Source organism: Ovis canadensis, chromosome 1 (assembly GCF_042477335.2).
Source record: "Ovis canadensis isolate MfBH-ARS-UI-01 breed Bighorn chromosome 1, ARS-UI_OviCan_v2, whole genome shotgun sequence".
NCBI classification, from domain to species: domain Eukaryota; kingdom Metazoa; phylum Chordata; class Mammalia; order Artiodactyla; family Bovidae; genus Ovis; species Ovis canadensis.
Genome location: NC_091245.1, coordinates 4,933,209 through 4,954,977, shown reverse-complemented (window position 1 = coordinate 4,954,977; position 21,769 = coordinate 4,933,209).

Below are 21,769 nucleotides of genomic sequence, written 5' to 3'. Positions count from 1 at the left end.
CTGAATGCCTTCAGCTGATGACCTTCGTGACCTTCTCCCTAGCTCACCTGGCCCCTTTCCCTGCTCTGCCCTAAGGGAGGGGTTCCCACCGCAATGAGGGAGTCTGCTCCCCAGCTGGATGCGTTTGCTTCTACAGGGCCTTGGCGTCAATCAGGGCCTGCAGGTCGCTGCCAAAAATGATTCTGTAAGGACTGCTTTATCCTGCAAAGCTGATGCTTAATGGTGCAGAACTCTCCATTTCCTACCCTTCGTTTGTCATCACGTTGCTTAACATTCCGAAGTACCCCACTGACACGGAGCTGGAGCTCTACCCCAGGAACTCAAAAGCCATCCCACATCACACCCCCTGCCCCTGCGCCCTCCCCAGGGCTCCACCCCTTTCCTCTGCACCTGCGTCCACTCTCAGGCATCCCGTTAGTCTCCTGCTCCATCCTCTCCTAACACCCTTTGGCCCCCACATCTTTGAACTTCTACAGAATTTGCATCTGTAACAAATTAGTTGCTATTTAATTCTGCTCTGTCATTTGACTCCTGTTGATCTTGGCTGTGAACTGTGCTCGCCTTGAAGGTAGAAGCTATCTTTGTTGCTCAGTGTCCTGGTTTGTGGTATAGACCCAGAGAACACATTCTGCAGAAGAGGGCTTCCCCACTGAGGTCGTCTGAGCACCACCAGACCTGCAAACATTTTTACTTCTGTGTTTTTCTCAATCTTTTTTTTTTTTAACTTAAATGAATTCATTGTTAAGGATGCTTTAAAAATCACCTCCTAAAATGAAAAACTGGTATCACTTGCTATCACTAGAAGTTGGCTATAAAATGAAGTCTGTGTAAACAGACCTATGCTATGATACTATCAGATTCTTCCCACACATCTGAGACCGACTCTCTCTTGAAAGGAAAGGGAGAGTGGACGTTAGGGATGTGATGAAGACTCACGAAAAACGAACTGAAACCCTTGATGTGTTCAGAACGAATAGGAAGGGGAGCAGCTTTTTCAGTCTGTGATTCACAGATGGTGAGTCCAATGTGCAGTTACCATCTACAGAGGCTGCTCAGCCCACATGCAGTTTTTCCTGGTAAAAACTTATTATTTATTATGAAAGTGAAAGTGTTAGTCACTCAGTCATGTTTCACTCTCTGCGACCCCATGAACTTAACCCACCAGGCTCTGTCCATGGGATTCTCCAGACAAGAATACTAGAGTGGGTTGCCATTCTCTTCTCCAGCGGGTCTTCCTTATCCAGGGATCAAGCCCCTGTCTCTTGCATTGCAGGCAGATTCTTTACCATCTGGGCCACCAGAGATGTGATGTTCAAATAACAGGGGCGAAGTATGAGACCCGGGTTCAAGCCCACGGTCGGGAAGATCCCCTGGAGAAGGAAATGGCAACCTGCTCCAGTATTCTTGCCTAGAGAATTTCATGGGCGGAGGAGCCTGACAGGCTATTGTCAATACGGTCACAAGAGTCAGACATGACTTAGCAACTAAACCACCACCACCACCACAAGTATTAGCTCATCCAAGCCACCCAAAAGCTTCCCAAAGTTACCCCTTTGCCAAACGGGAAAGCTGAGCCACAGAAGGTTAAAACAGCTGCCCCAAATCACACAGTTATAAGTGGCCACATCAGGATCAGGTCAGGATGACAGCAGCCATTCTAAATGCGCACAGAGACAATTTGATACAGAGACTTCACAGGATGGAATTTGGAACCACAAGGACTTATGGGGCAGGAACTGGCACACAGCGGGAGGAGACTCAGTATCTCGAGAGATGCTGCCCAAACAAAGGGAGGGGGAACAACCCCGGGCTTCACCTTCCTCCTGCCCTGCCTTCACCTGCTGGGTTTCCACTGGCCAAAGCTGGTTGGAAAGCAGAGGTGTGAGGACCGTGGGCTCCCTGCCTGCAGCACCCAGGCCCTTAGGACACAGAGCACAGAGGGGGCAGCAGCAGAAAGGGGATGTCTCTGAGACCGCCAGGGTCTGCCTCCGTGGTCCCTTCACCTGCATACCACCACACTGCAGTTGACTGTTGGATTTCGGATGAGACCCTAAATCTAACCCCATTTCAAGAAGTAGCTTCTCCATACTTCCCAGCTACAGGGACAAGCGCCAGGCAATCTGGTGCCGCCTGGAGATAAGCTTTCCCAGTTCCGTTTCAGTTCACTGAATACGCCTGGGATTGGGAAAGGTGAAAAGGAGAGGCAGAGATTTTCTCAGATCGAGAATAGATCTGATGTCCACCGGGCCTGTGGGCAAGGGTTACCTGCACGCTGCCCCTGGAGCACATTCCTAGAAGGAGGCTGGGCCTCCGAGAGGCCAAGGGGCACATTTAAGGGTCTGGGTCCCAGCCCTGCACCCTCCGCCTTGGCCGGGGCTTCCAGTGCTGCGGGAGGGAGCACAGAGCAGGTCACTGCCAGGCCACACGCGTGACAGATTGAATATCAGAGGCCCTGCTCCCCCTGGGAGCCGGCGACACAGAAACCTGGAAATACGGGAGGTAGGGGGAGGCAGTCGAAACAGGAGGCTCAATTCTCTCCAGTCCCAAGGGTTGAACTTGTGAAGTCGGACAGATCAATTTGAGGAAAATGAAGACAAGCCATTTCTTGCCTGCCTGAGCACATGGGCGAAAATTCTCAGCTGCCTCTTGATGTGGAAAATGAAGGGGGTGTTATGAGGTCAGTTCCCCCCAACCTCTGCCAACCATAATCCCTCTGGCCAGAGGTTGACAGATGTGTGTGTACATGGAACATTCTATGATACGGGGGCAAAAGGCAGACCACCACTTGGCCACGTGTTAGTTCAGTCACTTAGTCCTGTACTGACTCCTTGAGACCCCATGGACTGCAGCACACAGGTTTCCCTGTCCATCACCATCTCCCAGAGTTTGCTCAAACTCGTGCCTATCGAGTTGGTGATGCCATCCAACCATCTCATCCTCCGTCGTCCCCTTCTCCTCCTGCCCTCAATCCTTCCCAGCATCAGGGCCTTTTCCAATGAGTTGGCGCTTTGCATCAGGTGGCCAAAGTATTGGAGCTTCAGCTTCAGCATCCATCCTTCCAGTGAATATTCAGGACTGATTTCCTTTAAGATGGACTGGTTGGATCTCCTTGTAGTCCAAGGGGACTCTCAAGAGTCTTCTCCAACACCACAGTTCAAAAGCATCAATTCTTCAGCGCTCAGCTTTCTTCACAGTCCAACTCTCATATCCATACATGACCACTGGAAAAACCATAGCCTTGACTAGACGGACCTTTGTTGGCAAAGTAATGTCTCTGTTTTTGAATATGCTATCTAGGTTGGTCATAACTTTCCTTCCAAGGAGTAAGCGTCTTTTAATTTCATGGCTGCAATCACCATCTGTAGTGATTTTGGAGCTCAAAAAAATAAAGCCTGACACTGTTTCCACTGTTTCCCCATCTATTTCCCATGAAGTGATGGGACCTTGGATTATTACGAATCAGATAAGCAGTTCTCTTCTAACTGTTTCTTTTCCCAATCAACTTAAGGCCATAAGCAAGTCTCCATATTTAAGTCATTTTTAAAAAAATTGAGCTTTACCTAAGTTCAGCAAAAGAAAACTCTTTATGCTTCTTCACTAAAAATCCCAAGCTGTTCTGTCTCCAAAGAAACAATCATCAGAAAATAACAGGGACTCATGAGAAGTTACTTCCTGCTTCCAGAGAAGAGAATCGGGTGGTCAGCTTGCATCATGTTGAATAAATGCCTTTCGGGTCACTGACCAGTGTGCTACTGAAGGCAATTTTGCACTAAATTCCCTACAAGAGTCTTGGCTGTGAAGCTTGGGAGCACTCAGAAGGTGACCAAGGGTCCAAAAAGGGTCCCCAAAGTCCCTGCCGGAAACTCCCAGCCCGGATGATGTTCAGGGCTTGGAGATGACTGGGGCAGCAGGCACCTGTGCACGGACTGGTTGTCCCAGCTTCCGCTCTGTGTATGCCCCCGGACCTGACATACCAGGGGTGGCCAGCCCGGGACCACCCCACCTCAGAGAAACAGAAGGGGTTCAAGTCCTTGGGCTGTGATGACCAGGCACTGCAGGAGGAGACAGACAGAACAGGCTCCATCTCGGGCTGCACTGTGGACTGTGAGCTCTATGCCCAGTATCTATAAAAACGACTTACCATCTGGAAAACCAGGCCCGCCTGGATGGAAGAGCCCCAGGGCTCGTTCCTAGACTTTCCATCGCCTAAAAGAATACCCTAATTATCTGTGTGACCGAACAGAATCATACATTCTATTATGTCTGTTGGGGTGTGACCACAGGCCTATTGATAATTGTCCAGTGTTAACTATCTAGGCTTGAGGCGTATGAATCATGGGTTAACTTTGATTGTATCTTTCTCTTCCTTTGTGCAGACGAGTTTCAGGGAATTTGTGGAGCTGGGTTTGAGCACGTACGGGGTCCTTGGCTAAGAGGAGACTCTGCCTTGGGCCTGCCGATGTAATAAACTGCCCTCCACTATCTGCATTGTCCTTCTGAGTGAGTTTGTTTCCCGGAACGCATGGCTGCAACAGTAAGACAAGGGCCTGGATTGAAATTCTTAGACCCTGTCAGAGTGAAAGTTCCTCGTTCAGAAGAAAGCAGATACCACCCAAGTTTAGATTTTAACACAGGTATCATTTGGCAGCATCCCTGGGACTTGTTGCGTAGTTTCTCAGAAATATTCAAAGTCTTGTAAATTCTGGGTAACAGGTCTTGTAAAACTGAAACAGCATAACCAGCAAGGACTTGTGCACCACGAGGAACCAGACTCAATATTGAGTGGTAACCTGTAAGGGAAAGAGTCTGAAGAAAATAGATACGCACGCATGTATAACACAGTCACTTTTCTGTACATCTGAAACTAACACAACACTGAAAATCAACTATATGTCAGTCACCACCACCAACAAAAAGCGGAAACAAAGAGACTGATAGGCTCCCGGGCCTCGCACAAGGTCCAGAGCAGTGGGTGGACTTTCCCGGGATGGCCCCTGTGATGCTGGGTAAACATACCCCTCCTGTTACGACCTGTGGATGAAATCGGTTCTTTGCACTTTAAAAATGATGTGGGCTTCTGTGAGGAGGAGGAGGAATTCCTAAGAACCGGAGGAACAAAGGGTGGGCATTTGCAGTTGGAGAAGAAGCCTCTGAAAGGAAGTCTTTTCAGCCTCAGGGCTGGGAGGGGTTGATGCTCTCCGGGTCTGGCCTCCATTTGCATTTTAATGCTGTTTTCAGGCCAGGCCATTGTGCCCAGCGGGGCATGGCCTGGACAAGGCCTGGACAAGGCCTGGGCAGCCGGACACACTGCCCACTGTCCGCAGGTGTTTCTGGGGGACAAGGGTCGTTGCAACATTCTTCTCTCGGTTTTCTTGGTCATGTTAATGTCTCCTTCTTTTTGAAAGAATTTTGTTGATTTTGTCACTGGTGCAAATAGGGAAATGGAATTCCAAACAATTTGCCTATTTATGAAATATTTATAATAAATAACTGGACTAAAGACAGCTGTTCTGTAGATATCCAAGGAGAGGACAAAGAAACCAAGGCACATGAAAGCTTCTTTTAAATTATAGAAATCGCTTCAAAGCCTACATATGAAATAATAAATTAACAAAATGAAAAATAAAATAAACGAAACAAAGGCTACACATGGATATCAATATTGTTATTACAGTCTCCGTGTTGAGGGCCAATGACACCACTCCCCAAAGGCACTGAATTGTCCTAAGTCAACTATTAACAACAATTCCACTGGAAAGGCAGAAACTGCGGAAAGAGGTTTCAGGGAAGTTCTGGGATTTAACAGCCAGAAAATCCCATTTCATCAATGATTCTCTTGCAGTTATTCCAGGAAAGAAGGGTTAAAAATTATCCAAAGCTCAAAAATAAAGGGGAAAATTATTGCGTGATCTTTCAATGTCAGACTAGCCTAACATCCAACAATTTACGGAATTCATCCAAGAGACATCTGAAACTCTAGAAAATTTTTCTTTCAATTTGATCGAATATTTACTATCGATGTGGGTGTGAAAACAACGTAGATGGATGGATGGGGAGCAAATGATTTCTGCCTGGCAGAGAAGATAATCAGAGATAAGACCAAATTTTTATTGCTTTGGATTTTGGGGGACCCCTCCCCATAAACAATTACCAGTTTTGTTTCTAACTTTGCAAATTTATTCAAAATTTTATTCCTCACTGATCATAGACACTAGTCTCTGCCTTTGAACCAGTATTCATCCTTCTAATTCCTTCATTCATGAGTTAAATAAATGTTTAAAATACCCTCACTGTACATTTCTATGAGTTATGTTTTATAAGCTTTAGAAATTCACACTCTGAAAGCTGCATAATAAAGCTTTTAGAAAACCTTGGTTGTCTTTGTTGATTTATAACCACAGATCCTAACTACAGAAGGAGTTTTCACTGTGTCCCTAAATATAAGGAATTATGCAGAGAACTGGGCACTTCCCAGGTAGCTCAGTGGTAAAGAATCTGCCTGGAAATATGTGGGTTCCATCCCTGGATCAGGAAGGCCTCCTGGAGAAGGAAATGGCAACCCACTCCAATATCCTGGGAAATTCCACAGACAGAGGAGTCTGGGGAGCTACAGTCCATGGTGTCGCAAAGGAGTCGGACACGGCTTAGCGACTAAACAACAGTGAAACAGAGAATTACCTGTGGGAATTCTGAAAAGCCTCTGCCGACATGGGAGACATTTCCTCATGGAAGAATAGCCATAGCGGCAAGGGTTACCCGTCACAATGCACATCAAAAAATATGTTATGGGCAGCAGCTGAAAGAAATATTATTTCCACTTTTGAATGGGAGTGAAACCATAGCTGGTCTTTTTGAGCTGTTCATGGAGTAATTATTTAGTTATGGTCTCCTCTGTCCTTTCCTCGTAAAGTTATGTTATTCTAGACGGAAAGGGAAGCAGTACAAAGGAAGATTATAAGGAACCTTTTTGCAAATCTTTTCTATATGGAACAATTGACATTTTTCCAGGAAAACTCAGCTTGTTTGTAGTGGCAAAATCCACAGGAGAGGTCCAGGAGCATGATTGCTTTAGGAAAGGAAATTCAGCCACACATTGTCTTTCCAGGCTGCAGATAAAGAACTGGGGAGCTTTCCCAGGGCTATTTCACTTATCTGCCACAGCTGCATTATTTATACGGTCAGGTCAGAGAGTGTCAAAATCTCGCCAGAGCTCATGGATCAAGCAGACCCTCCTAAATGTTAACTTTCATTTGAAGACCTCCAGGATGTTTTCTATCCCAAGTCTCAGCTACTTACAAGTTTCGGGGACTTGTGATAAATAATGTTTATTTCCCCTTTGAATTCTTAGGAGGACAGTGAGAAGGCTAGTTATCTACCCTCTCCTTAGAGAGATGCGATTGCTCAGACCAACCTAGTGGTCAAGACAAGCAATTTTACAGGGAATTGCAGAGACAGAACGGCCAGACTGACCAAAAGGTGTGTCAAGATGAAGGGCCACGTTTTGGGAAATTTCTGTCAGTCAAGATACATCTCTGGAACAAGGTATATGTTTGCAGGAAATTCTTGTTAAAATAATATTGGGGAGCAATAGTTTATTATTTATTAGTTAATTGGGGCTACCTTCATAGCTCAGTTGGCAAAGAATCCGCCTGCAATGCAGGAGGCCTGGATTTGATCCCTGGATTGGGAAGATCCCCTGGAGAAGGGAAAGGCTACCCACTCCAGCATTCTGGCCTGGAGAATTCCATGGACTGTATAGTCCATGGGGTCACAAAGAGTCGGACGTGACTGAGCAGATTTCACGGCTGATTAGTGTTCATGAATTTCTTATTAGGAAAAAAAGGACACAAAAGTAAGAAGTTAAGATAGGAATAGAGTTCAAGAAACTTCCAGAAGATGAAGGGATGTCGGGCAGTGTTGCGCTGTGTTGCTTTTGGAGCTGAGTTAGGAGCTGAGTTTGCAGGGCAGGGCAAAGGCTGGGGGGAAACTAAAGGAAAACAGTCTATTTCCCAGTTTTACCCAAAGATTCCTCAGTTTCACGTACTATCTTTTTTATTTCTGTAATTTCTGACGGTTAAATCACACACAGAGAGCTTCGTAAGCGTCATCATGAGAGGGGCTTTGAAGTAAAAAAGTCCAAATTTGAATCCCATTTTGCCTTTTCTTCTCTGTGGGACTTCAGATTATATACCAAACTTCTTGCATCTCAGTATCTCCATCTGTCAAGTGGAGACACTAGCCCTTTGTGAGGATTGTGTGTGCCTGTCTCAATAAACCTTGGCAGCCTGACATTCTATTGAAAAAAAAAAAAAAGATGCATGTGAAAGAAACGGTTTCAGCAAGCCTGGACACTTGCATCTTCCCATACATAGAAGATTTAGTGAAATCTCTTGATAGGAGAGATTTAGTTGTCTCTTAATTAACAGTAATCTTTTCACATTCAGGTTACCTGCCCCTTGTTGCAAACTTGTATATAGCCTGGCTCCTCCCCTGCCTCCTCCAAGTCAGCTTTCTTGGGGTCACCTGAGATACTGTCTCCTGGGCTCGAGTCCTAACCTTCCCACCAAATAAAACCTAACTCTCAGCTTTTAGGTTGCATGACAGACATTGTCACCAGAGTGTTCTCTTCCTGCCTGGCTTTGAGAGTTCTTACCCTTTTCTCTGCAACAAAGTTTCCAAGCTTTTTTCAGCAGCGCTGCTCTCAACCTGGCCCCATTTGTGGCCACCGTCCATGATCTCCACTTCTCATTTCCTTCAAAGCAACTATTCATGGTCCTCTCTGCCAGGGGACTGAGAAAGAAGGGTTGGAGAGATAGTCTCCCTCGATTGGCATTATAAGCAGGGCAAAACTGTGCTCTGAGAATCCTTGGATGAAGAAACTTGGTCAGGGAACATTTGAATGGTGTCAGGCATTGAAGCTGTTTTTTCAGCCTGACCAAAATTAGCTTGGCTCTTCTCTATCCAGAGAACTGCCTGGGACTGGGGCTCTCGGAAGGGACCCTGGAGAGCTCAGGGCATCATCAAATGGGCCTGAACTTGGGGGAAATTTCATGATTGAAACTTTCTGAGGAGGCAAAGAAAATCAGTGCTTTTCATGAATAAAGCCAGAACTTCAGGAGAAAAAAAAAAACAAAAAAACACCGCGATGGCTGGGGACACCCCCGCAAGGAGGGAAAAGTTCAGTTCAGTTCAGTTGCTCAGTCGTGTCTGACTCTTTGTCACCCCATGAACTGCAGCACGCCAGGCCTCCCTGTCCATCACCAACTCCCGAAGTTCACTCAAACTCATGTCCATCGAGTTGGTGATGTCATCCAGCCATCTCATCCTCTGTTGTTCCTTTCTCCTCCTGCCTCCAACCCCTCCCAGAATCAGAGCCTTTTCCAATAAGTCAACTCTTCGCATGAGGTGGCCAAAGTATTGGAGTTTCAGCTTCAGCATCAGTCCTTCCAAAGAACACCCAGGACTTATCTCCTTTAGAATGGACTGGTTGGATCTCCTTGCAGTCCAAGGGACTCTCAAGAGTCTTCTCCAACACCACACTTCAAAAGCATCAACTCTTCAGCACTCAGCTTTCTTCACAGTCCAACTCTCACATCCATACATGACCACTGAGAAAACCATAGCCTTGACTAGATGGACCTTTGTTGGCAAAGTAATGTCTCTGCTTTTGAATATGCAAGGAGGGCAAATTTCCTTGAGTCATTTTGCGCTTTGTGCAAAAATGTGATGAAAGTACTTTCAGAAGAGATTGCTTTATTCAAACTCACAAAACAGTCATCAGATTAGTACAGATTTAAGTACAGAGAAAACGTTTGGGATAAAATTAAATAAATAAGTATATTCACAAATAAAGGTTTATGAATTGCTGAGAATAAGCCCAAGGGTGGTTTTCCTTTTCCAATAGGATCCATCTTCTTCCTCTTTTCCTCTTTCATCTTCATCATATCATAGTCATCATCACAATTATCATGACGTTGGATGGATAATTTAGGATCACAGTTGGGTGGGGTCGACATGATTGTATCAATGGTTACTGATTTAGTATAACTTACTGTTATTTTATGTATTTAGTGTGCTGTATTTCTGCTTTATTTTAAAGTATAAAAATTTTAATGTTGAACATGTTTATAGAACTTCCATTGTTTCCGTTGTAATATAGCTCTTCCAGTTATCTACATAGCATCTACCTCTTCACAATCAACAGCTCTCCAATGAGCACCATTTTAAAAGACCAAACCCACACATTTTGAGGAAAAAAGAACTATTATACATGCAAATGGTACCATAATATATTCTAAAAAGTAAAATAGATTTGCAGTCTAATTACCATGAACAACGCTAAATACTTACTGAGAAACTATTTAAGAAAAAGCATTTTGAATTCAAAGTAAAGTTAGAAAATTACAGGAAAATGTTCAAATTTTAAAAGCAGTATATTTAGCAGTCACCTGGTATTAATTTATAGTCTATGACTCTATTGCCTGTAGAGATTTTGATAGTTAATAAATAGGATTAACAAATGCAGGGATTGCTTTAGTGTCTAAAAAATTTTACAACTTGTATTAAGCTCTCACACAGTAGAAAGATAGAACAATTATTCCAAGACTAATAACCACTTCTCTTGTAAAACATTCACCAGATTTGAATCATAAATTTAGATGTGGAATTAAAAAGCACAATTTGAACCACAATGTTGTACTTACTCTAAGTGTAAAATCAGTATAAATTATTTTTAGTTAAAAGAGCAGCAAAATTCTGTTGCTATATTTGGTTCTGAGGTGTGAAATATATGGTTTTATGGAAATAGGATTTGGATCATTCACAGGTTTTCCTTTCAATGGTGTTTGTGGAAATGGGATTTTTAAATTAGAAAGGAAGACTCGTCAGAAGACAACTTAAGGAAAGGAGTCATTCTTGACCATCCTGCACTGACAGATAAGCATCAATGAGAACAGCAGGCTTTAGGAACACGTTAACATCGGGTGGGCTTCCCAGGTGGTTCAGGGGTGAAGAATCCACCTGTCAATGCAGGAGGTGAGGGTTGCATCCCTGGGTCAGGAAAATCCACTGGAGAGGAAATGGCAACCCACTCCAGTACTCTTGCCTGGAGAACCCTAGGACAAAGGAGCCTGGTGGGCTACTGCCTATGGGGTCACAAAAGTTGAACACAACTTAGCGACTAAACAACAACGGCAAATATTTGGATACATTCTGATAACAAAGGTACCTAGCTCTTATGTGACAGGTACATCAAGCACTGTTCTAAGTATGCTGTGTACATGAGCTCATGAAGCCCTCACCTGGACTCTACGAATTAGGAGTCATCGCCAGCACAACCCCGGAGACGACAGGGGTGGCCATCCAGCCCTGTCTGTAGACATCACGGTGTCTGCAGCGGATGGAGGAGCGCTGACTTCCGGAGACGGACAGCGCCATTCATCATACAGAGAAACAGCCGAGCTCTAAGAAGCGTCATTTTGCCCTGAAATGGTGGGTAGGTATTTGAGGTAGTCTGCAATAAATGTCTTCTGCCAAACGAGATGCTCCCTCGCTGGTCTGTTTGTTTCCATTTCTGTTTCCAAATTATAGGGCTTCATAGAACCACCAGATCATTCTCCACTGAATGGTTTAGTTTTAATTTAAGCCTGCTGAAAACAGAGACCAAAATTGGATGGGGCACAGATGTTTCAAAAGGGCTTTCTCCTTCTTTTGTTTTTAGCTGATTTTAGGACGAGAATATAAAAAAGTGACAGGCCAAGGTACCATTTCTCTTTGAATATCACTTCTTGTACACCTGAAACTAATGCAATATTATAAATTGGCCATACTTTAATAAAATTTTTTTAAATATCACTTTCTTTTCTCTCTGTCTTTTCATGCGTGTGTAGGGCTTCTTTAATGACCTCATATATTTTTCTTTAGCCAAACTTTATGTGTATCCTTTTGTCTTTATTTCTGTTTTCAAGAGAATGCTTTCTAATGCTTGTATCATTCTGATGCTTAAGTCATTTCTTACTTCCTTTATACTTAAAGACAGAATATTTTTAGGCCACCATTCTTTTGTTACAGTTTAAAATGTGAGTACTATGGTTTCTTAGTCAGATTAACCCTACTAAGGATAGTTCAAAGAATAGTAAGTTTATTAAAGGACTTTACCAAAAGCTTTTCTAATATTTTAAAGCTCTTGACTTATTTTCACACATGTATTTCAAATTTATGTCTCCTTCCACAAAATCTTTAATTCTGATTGCCACTAAAATTCCTATGAAATAATAATAACACAAAAGACTTATTAGATGTGAAGTAGTTTTAAGTGTATTCAAACTCTGAGCTCATTCAATTTCATAATAACTCCAAGAATAATAATTATTTTTAGGAGAGCAGAATGATTGAACAACTTTCTCAGGTCATATAACCAATAACAATAGATGGCAGAGGCATAAAGATATTTTATCACTATCATTTTTCATCCTAATACCCTTTGTTGAGCACCTTTTCCAACTATTTCAATGTTATAATGAAAGAGTTTTGAGGACACTCATATGGGGACTGAAAAGAGTCAACAGCTGGGATTACAGATGCAGGATGGAGGGATGCAAACTTCTAGGGAGACCAGAAGAACGAGACGCAGAACACAAGTAGGAAGCCATTCTCACAGGAGACGACTCGTCTTTTGTAAATCGGAGAAAGGACCGAAGATGCCAGGCTGTGCGCTGATGCAGATATAATCCAAAGAATCAGGAAGAAAGCTGGAAGTTCTCTGAGACTCCAGTGGTACTTAGCGCTAAGACAGTCTTTTCAAAGTGGAAGATCACAGGAAGAGGGATCAGAGTTGAGGGAGGGAAATGGTAAAGGTTTGAGAAAACAACTCTAGCTATAGGATATGACTAAGGGCTGGCCAGGGCCACACAGAAAGCTGATCACACAGCCTGCAAGTGCTGGTTGACCCTGGGGGCCTCAGGATATGCAGAGCAGAAGTGAAATCATGACTGCACTTTGCTGGAAGAGCAGATAAAAGGACAAGGACAGGAAAGGGGAAGGCTTTGAGGGTCCGGGCCAATGAGTGTGTGATAGCCCAAGGTCTGGGCCATGCATCAGAACAGCAGAGGTGAGAGGGAGGCGAGCAGGAAGATGGGGAAAAGACCCAAGGATCAGATGCTCATGAGCCTCGCTGAGTCTCCAGCAAGTGGAAGGGGAGCTGGAGAACAAGGCAGCTGGAATATTGGCACACTGTGGTCAGTGCGCCACACTGCGTAGAGGGATTTAAGATTTGAGAAGTGGAGAAACTAGGGACAGGTCTGAGATATGGCCCTGAGACCAAATGCCTGAAGTTGAATGGAGGAAGATGCCATTGCGTTGAGAAGCTGAAAGAACAACGTCCATTCAAGTCATCCAGAATAGTGATGCATCCTGGGGTGGGAAGGGAATCAAGCATCTGGTATATGAATGCTTTCTAGGAGTATGGAGCGTTGCCTCAAACAGGATAAATAACCAAGAAAAGGCAGGGTGGGAAGTGTAGATAAGATGGCAGACTCTTCAGACACAGGAGCACATGGGTATTCAATGATTCGATTTCATTCCTTTTAATGGCTGATTAATATCCCATTGTATGTATGTACCATATCTTCATTATCTATTCATTTATCAGTGAACACGTAGGTTGGTTCCATGCTCTGGCTATTATAAGTAAGGCTGCAGTGAATATTGGGGTACATGTGTCTTTTAATGGCAACCCACTCCAGTGTTCTTGCCTGGAGAATCCCAGGGATGGCGGAGCCTGGTGGGCTGCCATCTATGGGGTCGCACAGAGTTGGACACAACTGAAGCGACTTAGCAGCAGCAGCAGCAGTGTCTTTTTGAATTATGTTTTTCTCTGGATATATGTCAAAGAGTGGGATTTCTGGGTCACATGGTACCTCTAGTTTTAGTTTTTTAAGGCACCTCCATTTTTTTCTTCAGAGGGACTGTACCAATGTATATCCCCACCAATAGTGCAGGAGGGTTCCCTTTTCTCCATACCCTCTCTAGCATTTGCTGTTTGTAGATTTTTTTGATGCTGGGGGGGTGGTGCAGGAAGCACATGGAGTATGAGAGTGGCTTTGGGAGGGGAGTCCAAGGCGGGGAATAGGATTGCAGTAAATAAGAGGAGAGAAGGACCCTCAAAGAGGGGCTGTGCTACCAGTGGTGGAGTCAGGGCTCCTAGATAACCAGAGAGGAATAAGGGGCAGTGGTGAGTCCATCTGACCAAAACGTTGTCAAGCCTGCATCTCATTGTAGGATTCTTGCACCAGTAAGACTTACCGAGTCATGAGTAATGGAAAGTGTGTTTCAGTTGTCAAAGTAAGAGAATAAAATACATTTTATGAGGTGCTGTTTTTAGTTTTATAAAGCCATATGTTGCAGCTGTGCATGGCCTCACGTGCACATATTTCCTCAAAAAGCCATAGTCTCTGCTTCCCTTATCGTCGAGAAATACCAGATTTGGCCTCTGTTATCCAGAGTCAGCTATCCCCTAACCTCACTTAATTGACAACCGGAAAAGAAATGAAGGGAACACGATGGACTTCCGAGCGTTCAAATCAGATGTCCCAAAGCCCAGGGGTCCTACCCACTGTACAGGCCACGGTCCACTTGGATTTGAGGCAACATTTTGACAAAGATGAGTTGCTTGGGGGCCTAACACAGAGCAGTAGGGCAGGTTCTGCTGCTCAACACCAGTGAGCAGAGAGGGGATGATAAATCAAAGGACTGAGTCTCAAAGGGGCTGGGCCCGAAAGACTCGGGAGTCTGCCACCTCCTAGGACCTGCAGGGACAGCTGAGGAAGGACACAGGAAAGCCAGGAAATGAAGCGTATGTGCTTTGTGGCCTTGGCTCTGCAGTAACTCTGTAAACCTCTGTTACGATAAACAGTCCACTTCATCTGAATTGGGCCTCCAATGCATGACCCCCGGACATGCCAAGCGCTCTCCTCTCCCCTCGGCTATCAGCTTCCTCTAGCGCCCTTGGGCCCCTCCCACAGATGCCAGGGATGGGCCCACGTCCTTATAGCAGTTTCCCCATCTCTCTCAAGCTAGCTGCTAACTCAAAGGACTTTTTCTTTTCAAGGTTTCTTACCAGGATTCTGGACCAAGATGAAAAAAAAAAAAGAGAGAGAAAGAGAATGATAAAGTAGATATATGGGATAGTTTCAAAGACCAAGAAGTTCTCCAAGTAGCCATTTTCTAGTCAATAAATATTTGCTGGGTAAATTAATGGTCTGTTTAGAATGAGCTCAGACTTAGCCCAGCTCCCAGCCCCTCCCCTGAGTCAGGGGTCTCAGCCGACTCCTGAAAGTCATAGCGTTTTATTTCTATCAGATGTTTTTGGACATTTGGGATGGGGGAACAGAACTCAGCTGAAGCACACACTCCTGAAATAAGGCTGGGACCTCTGGGACACCACTTCCCAGTACGTTGCCCCATGTGACCCTCAACAAGCCTTTGGCTCCTCCCTTTCCTCATCCCCCAGTCTTGATAACTCCTTCACAGTGGCTGATCAGAGATCTCTGAACTGACTCCTAAACTGAGAGAATCATTTGTGGACCCAGAAAACTCTTAATGAGTCTCCTGACTTGGCCCATCTTAGCTATTGCCTGGTCATTAAGAAGCTAAGCAATTATTAAATACATTTTAGGGCTTTCCTGGCTCAGATGGTAAAGAATCCACCTGCAATGCAGAAGACCTAGAATAAATCCATGGATGGGGAAGATCTCCTGGAGGAGGGCATGGCAACCCACTCCAGTATTCTTGCCTGGACAATCCCTGTGGACAGAAGAGCCTGGTGGGTTACAGTCCATGGGTTTGCAAAGAGTCAGACATGACTGAACATGTATGAGACAGTTAATCTTTTACAGGTGTTGGTGGTTGACAGCATGGTCTTCCCTGTGGAAAGTAGATTTTCATGGCCCCCGCACCCCAGATCCAGGGAAAATCCATGGGCAGTGACACCCTTCTCACCAACTCCCTCCCCCAAGCTCAGGCCACTCAGGGCTCTGAGCTGCTTGCCATCTTTTCTACTCAACGAGGACACAGTTATATGGGTGGTTGGTGATGACAAAGGGCGTCGTGGAGCATGAGAAGGAGTTCCTATCTTGCAGTAACTTAAAATCTGGCTAGAAAGACAGAGAGGAATCTTCTGAGAGTTAAATGTTCTCAGGGAGTGCAGAGCATGGCTTCACATACTATTAATATTAAAATCTTCACTTCAGTTCCTCTCCCCAGTCGTTCAGTGCCCAGACCTTGATTCTGCACCTACTACATGCCAGATCCCTGTTACATACAAGAGAGACAGAGATGAACAAGTCAGTCCTTAAATTTGAGAATCTCATGGTCCAGGAGGTGAGACAGACCTTGAAGGCAGTTCAGGTGCAATGAAAAGGGGTTGGACAAGTTCAAGAGCCAAGTGCTAAGCTAAATGTTGGGTGCTTAGTGAGAATATGTCTTCTTTGGAAATCTTGACATCTTACTGGAGAGACAGATAATAAGCCAGACTATTAAACACAATTGTGGGTGCAATGAAAAATATAAACAGGTGATGGAATGATGGGATACCTCTGTGTGTGTGTGTGTGTGTTTGTGTGCAGTGGGGCTGTCTGGTGATAAAGGACACCACTTGGGCTTGGGTTTTCCAGGAACATTTCCCTGAAGAGGTGAGATTTCAGCTGGGATCTGATGTGAGAAAAAGAGCCAGGCTCATGACAAAAAGCATTTCAGGCAGAGATGATGGCCCCTGGAGAGTCCTGGAAGTTCAGGATATCTGGGATGATAAAGACAGGTGGACCAGAAAGGAGGCCCATGTGACTGGAGAGAAATGAGCAAGAAAGTGAGACAATGGAGGGGCGGAGAGAAAAAGGAAGAGTTAAGAACATTGGGTGCCGTTACAGGTCTTTCCAATACTTTTTATTGTGGGATAGTTTGAGATTTATAAGTGAGTGAAGTGAAGTCGCTCAGTCGTGTCTGATTCTTTGCGACCCCATGGACTGTAGCCTACCAGGCTTCTCCGTCCATGGGATTCTCCAGGCAAGAATACTGGAGTGGGTTACCATTTCCTTCTTTAAGATTTATAGACAAGCTGCAAAAATAGTACAGAGGGGTCTCATACCCTCTGAGCTTCTTCCATTAGTATAATGCCTTTGTTACCACTGATTCACTGAGAACTACATTATTGCTCATTTTTTGCAGTTTGTCTTTTGAGCGCTTCCTTACTTTCTATCACTATGAGATGCTTCAGACTTGTCTGATATATTTCTTACCCTAGCCCTGCTTCTGCTGCTGCTGCTAAGTCACTTCAGTCATGTCCGACTCTGTGTGACCCTGTAGATGGCAGCCCACCAGGCTCCCCCTTCCCTGGGATTCTCCAGGCAAGAACACTGGAGTGGGTTGCCATACCCTAGCCCTAGAATCAGTCGATTTTTCAAGGATTCCATCTTCCTTTTGTTGGAGAATGATATTAGAAACAAAAATCTGGTTGAGCTCATTGGTACTGGAGTGTCATTGCTTTTGGGCTTTCTCAGCAGAAAGAGCTTGGGAACATACACGTGTCTGCTAACCTGTGTATATATTTCACATGTATTTATCACTACTTCTGTCATTTATCCATCTGTATCATGGAAAAAGCAAGAGAGTTCCAGAAAAACATCTATTTCTGCTTTATTGACTATGCCAAAGCCTTTGACTATGTGGATCACAATAAACTGTGGAAAATTCTGAAAGAGATGGGAATACCTGACCACCTGACCTGCCTCTTGAGAAATCTGTATGCAGGCCAGGAAGCAACAGTTAGAACTGGACATGGAACAATAAACTGGTTCCAAATAGGAAAAGGAGTACATCAAAGCTGTATATTGTCACCCTGCTTATTTAACTTATATGCAGAGTACCTCATGAGAAACGCTGAACTGGAAGAAACACAAGCTGGAAGAAAGATTGCTGGGAGAAATATCAATAACCTCAGATATGCAGATGACACCACCCTTATGGCAGAAAGTGAAGAGGAACTAAAAAGCCTCTTGATGAAAGTAAAAGAGGAGAGCGAAAAAGTTGGCTTAAAGCTCAACATTCAGAAAACGAAGATCATGGCATCCGGTCCCATCAATTCATGGGAAATAGATGGAAAACAGTGGAAACAGTGTCAGACTTTATATTTTGGGGGGCTCCAAAATCACTGCAGATGGTGATTGCAGCCATGAAATTAAAAGACGCTTACTCCTTGGAAGAAAAGTTATGACCAACCTAGACAGTATATTCGAAAGCAGAGACATTACTTTGCCGACTAAGGTCCATCTAGTCAAGGCTATGGTTTTTCCAGTAGTCATGTATGGATGTGAGAGTTGGACTGTGAAGAAAGCTGAGCACCGAAGAATTGATACTTTTGAACTGTGGTGTTGGAGAAGACTCCTGAGAGTCCCTTGGACTGCAAGGAGATCCAACCAGTCCATTCTGAAGGAGATTAACCCTGGGATTTCTTTGGAAGGGATGATGCTAAAGCTGAAGTTCCAGTACTTTGGCCACCTCATGTGAAGAGTTGACTCATTGGAAAAGACTCTGATGCTGGGAGGGGTTGGGGGCAGGAGGAGAAGGGGACGACAGAGGATGAGATGGCTGCATGGCATCACGGACTCAATGGATGTGAGTCTGAGTGAACTCCGAGAGTTGGTGATGGACAGCGAGGCGTGGTGTGCTGCGATTCATGGGGTCGCAAAGAGTCGGACATGACTGAGCGACTGAACTGAACTGAACTGATCTGTATTAGGCTGAAAGTGCGTTCACGCTGATGTTTCCAACTCTAAGGCAACATCACGTGCTCTTTCCATCCCTTATTCTAGCTTCTCTCTAACCTCCAGCTCCAAGAGGGAGAAACCCGCCCCACCTTTTGACATCTCTTGCTGAACTGTTCAGTTCTGGTGCACACAGAGAATGGTTTCAGAGTAGTTAACCCACACCTCTGTGCCAAGCACCTTTACCAACCACAGTACAGGCTTTTTACTGAAGGATCGCTTGTTGACAATATTATATTCATTTCAAATGTACAACATGGTCATTCAGTATTTTTTATAGATTACCCTTTACTTAAAGTTATTACAAAATATGGCTGTATTTCCCCATGCTGTTAATATATCTTTGCCACTTATTTAGCTTATACGTAATAGTTTGTATCTCTTTTTTTATTGAACTACCGTTGATTACAATGTTGTGCCAATCTCTGCTATATGGGAAAAAGTGATTCAGTTATACATATAAATGCACGGTTTCTTCATATGCTCTTCCATTATGGCTCACCCAGGAAACTGGACACAGCTGCTTGTGCTGTGCTGTATGAATCTGCTGTTTCTCCATCCTGTGTGTAACAGTCTGCATCTGCCAACCCTAACCTCCCAGTTCACCCCTCTCCCTCCCCCTTGGCAACCTCAAATCTATTCTCTGTGTCTGTGGGTCTGTTTCGGCTTCATAGTTCAGTTCATCTGTGTCATGTTTTAGATTCCACGTGTAAATGATATCAAACGGTATTTGCCTTTCCCTTTCTGCATTTGGTTTAGTGTGATAATCTCTCGTTGCTTCCACGTTGCTGCAGATGGCGTTGTTCCGCTCCTTTTGCGGCTGAGCAGCATTTCATCACATACACGCGCCACACCTTTATCTGCTCAGCTGCCAATGGCCATTCAGGTTGTTTCCACGCTTGGGCTGGGCTTCCCTGGTGGCTCAGTTGATTAAGAGTCTGCCTGCAATGCGGGAGACCTGGGTTCGATCCCTGGCTCGGGAAGATCCCCTGGAGAAGGAAACGGCAACCCACTCCAGTATTCTGGCCTGGAGAAGCCCATGGACAGAGGAGCCTGGAGGACTGCAGTCCAGGGGGTCGCAAAGAGTCAGACACGGCTGAGCGCCTAAACCACCACCTCAGTGCTGTGGCGGCCGTGCTGCATAAACACTGGGGACGTGTATCCTTCTGAATTATAGTTTTGTCCAAGCGGATGCCCAGGAGCGGAACTGCTGGATCATACGGCAATTCGATGTTCAGCTTTCTGAGGAACCACCATACTGTCCTCCATAGTGGCTAGAGAAGGAGTGGAGAAAAGGGAACCCTCCTACACTGTGAGTGAAAATGTAAGTCAGTGCCGCCACTATGGAAAACAGAATAGTCGTTTGTACCTCTTAATCCCATACCACGATCTTGCCCATCCCCACGTCCTTCTCCCCATTGGCAACCGCTAGTTCGTTCTCTGTATCTGTGAGTCTGTTTCTGTTTGTTACATTCATTCATTTTAAGTTTTAGACTCTACACATATGTGAAAATACACAGTATTTGTCTGACTTATTTTACTAAGTGCGATACACTCTAGGTCTATCCACATTGTTGCAAATGGTGGATGCTCTTTCTTCTTCAAGGCTGAGAAGTATTCCACAGCCTCCCTATTCGTTCTGTTGATGGGCACCTAAGGCTTTAATTTCCTGGCTACGGTGACTAATGCTGAGATGAATATTGCAGGGTATAGGGCACTTGTGTCTTTCCAAATTGACATTTCTGTTTTCTTAGGATCCATATGAAGAGTGCGACTGCTAGATCACACGGTGACTCTATTTGTAGTTGTTTGAAGAACTTCCGTACTGTTCTCCACAGCGGCTATACCAATTTTCCCTCCCACCAACCGTGTAGCAGGGGTCCTTTTCCTCCACATCCATACCAACATGTATTATTTGGAGAGCTTTCTTTGATGAAAGCCCCTCTGACAGGTGAGAGGTGACATCTCCTTGTGGTTTTGATTTGCGTTTCTCTGATGATCAGCAGTGCTGAGCGTCTTTTCACGTGCCTCTTGGCCGTCTGTGCGTCTTCTCTATGTGCAGTTCACATGCAATTCCTTTGGCCTTCAGCCTCAAACACTCCACTTTTTCTTCCAGAGTCACTTGGGTCAGCACCTCCTTTCCCCTCTGCCTTTCAGTGAGGTCATTTATCACGTTTGTGATGAGGGTCTTTTATCACCGTCTGTCTCCCATCTTGGGAGGCCCTGGCCTCCTTCAGGTCATCCGTGGCTCCATCACCCTTTCCACGCTCTCTCAGCTGCTGGCAGGGGAAAGGACTTCAGGGAGTGAAGTCAAAGCAGGAAGACAGATGGGGGCTCACACAGCCCCCAGGTGAAGGGGGTTGGACTAGGGTGGCTGTCATAGTAATGAAAAAATATAAATGAGATCATTTGGACTTAGGTGTGTGGATGTGAGTTATATTTTTGCAGTAAGTGTGAAGCTGTCCCCGAGGGATCATATCTCTCCATTAAAGTTTGTCCTAAAACTATAAGTTTCACCCTCCTCCCTCCCAGCCCACTATGTTAGGCTGGGTAGGAATCTTTAAGTGGGACATCACCATACCCTGGAAAATCATGTTTAATAGCAAAAGCAACTTTGCTATTCCTGTGGATGACATCTTTCAATACAGATGAATCATGTCGTCTGCTCATCCTGGGTGCCGATAATAAACACAGTCTGCTGGGCTATTTTAAACTGTCACGAGGCGAGGGAGATGTCACCTCAGCCATCTGCTCGGCACTGGAAACAGCTGAACTGGGTCTGGCAGAGGGGACAGTATATACACTTTCTGCTCCTTTGATAGATTTGTTTGGGGAAAATGTTCTAGTGATTAATGGGCCATTTCCTTACTGATACACCACACATGTCACCATTAGCAAAGGGTTCCGGAGCAGCCTTGGCAGTGTCCCACCTTGACAGTACCCAGCGTGGGGTC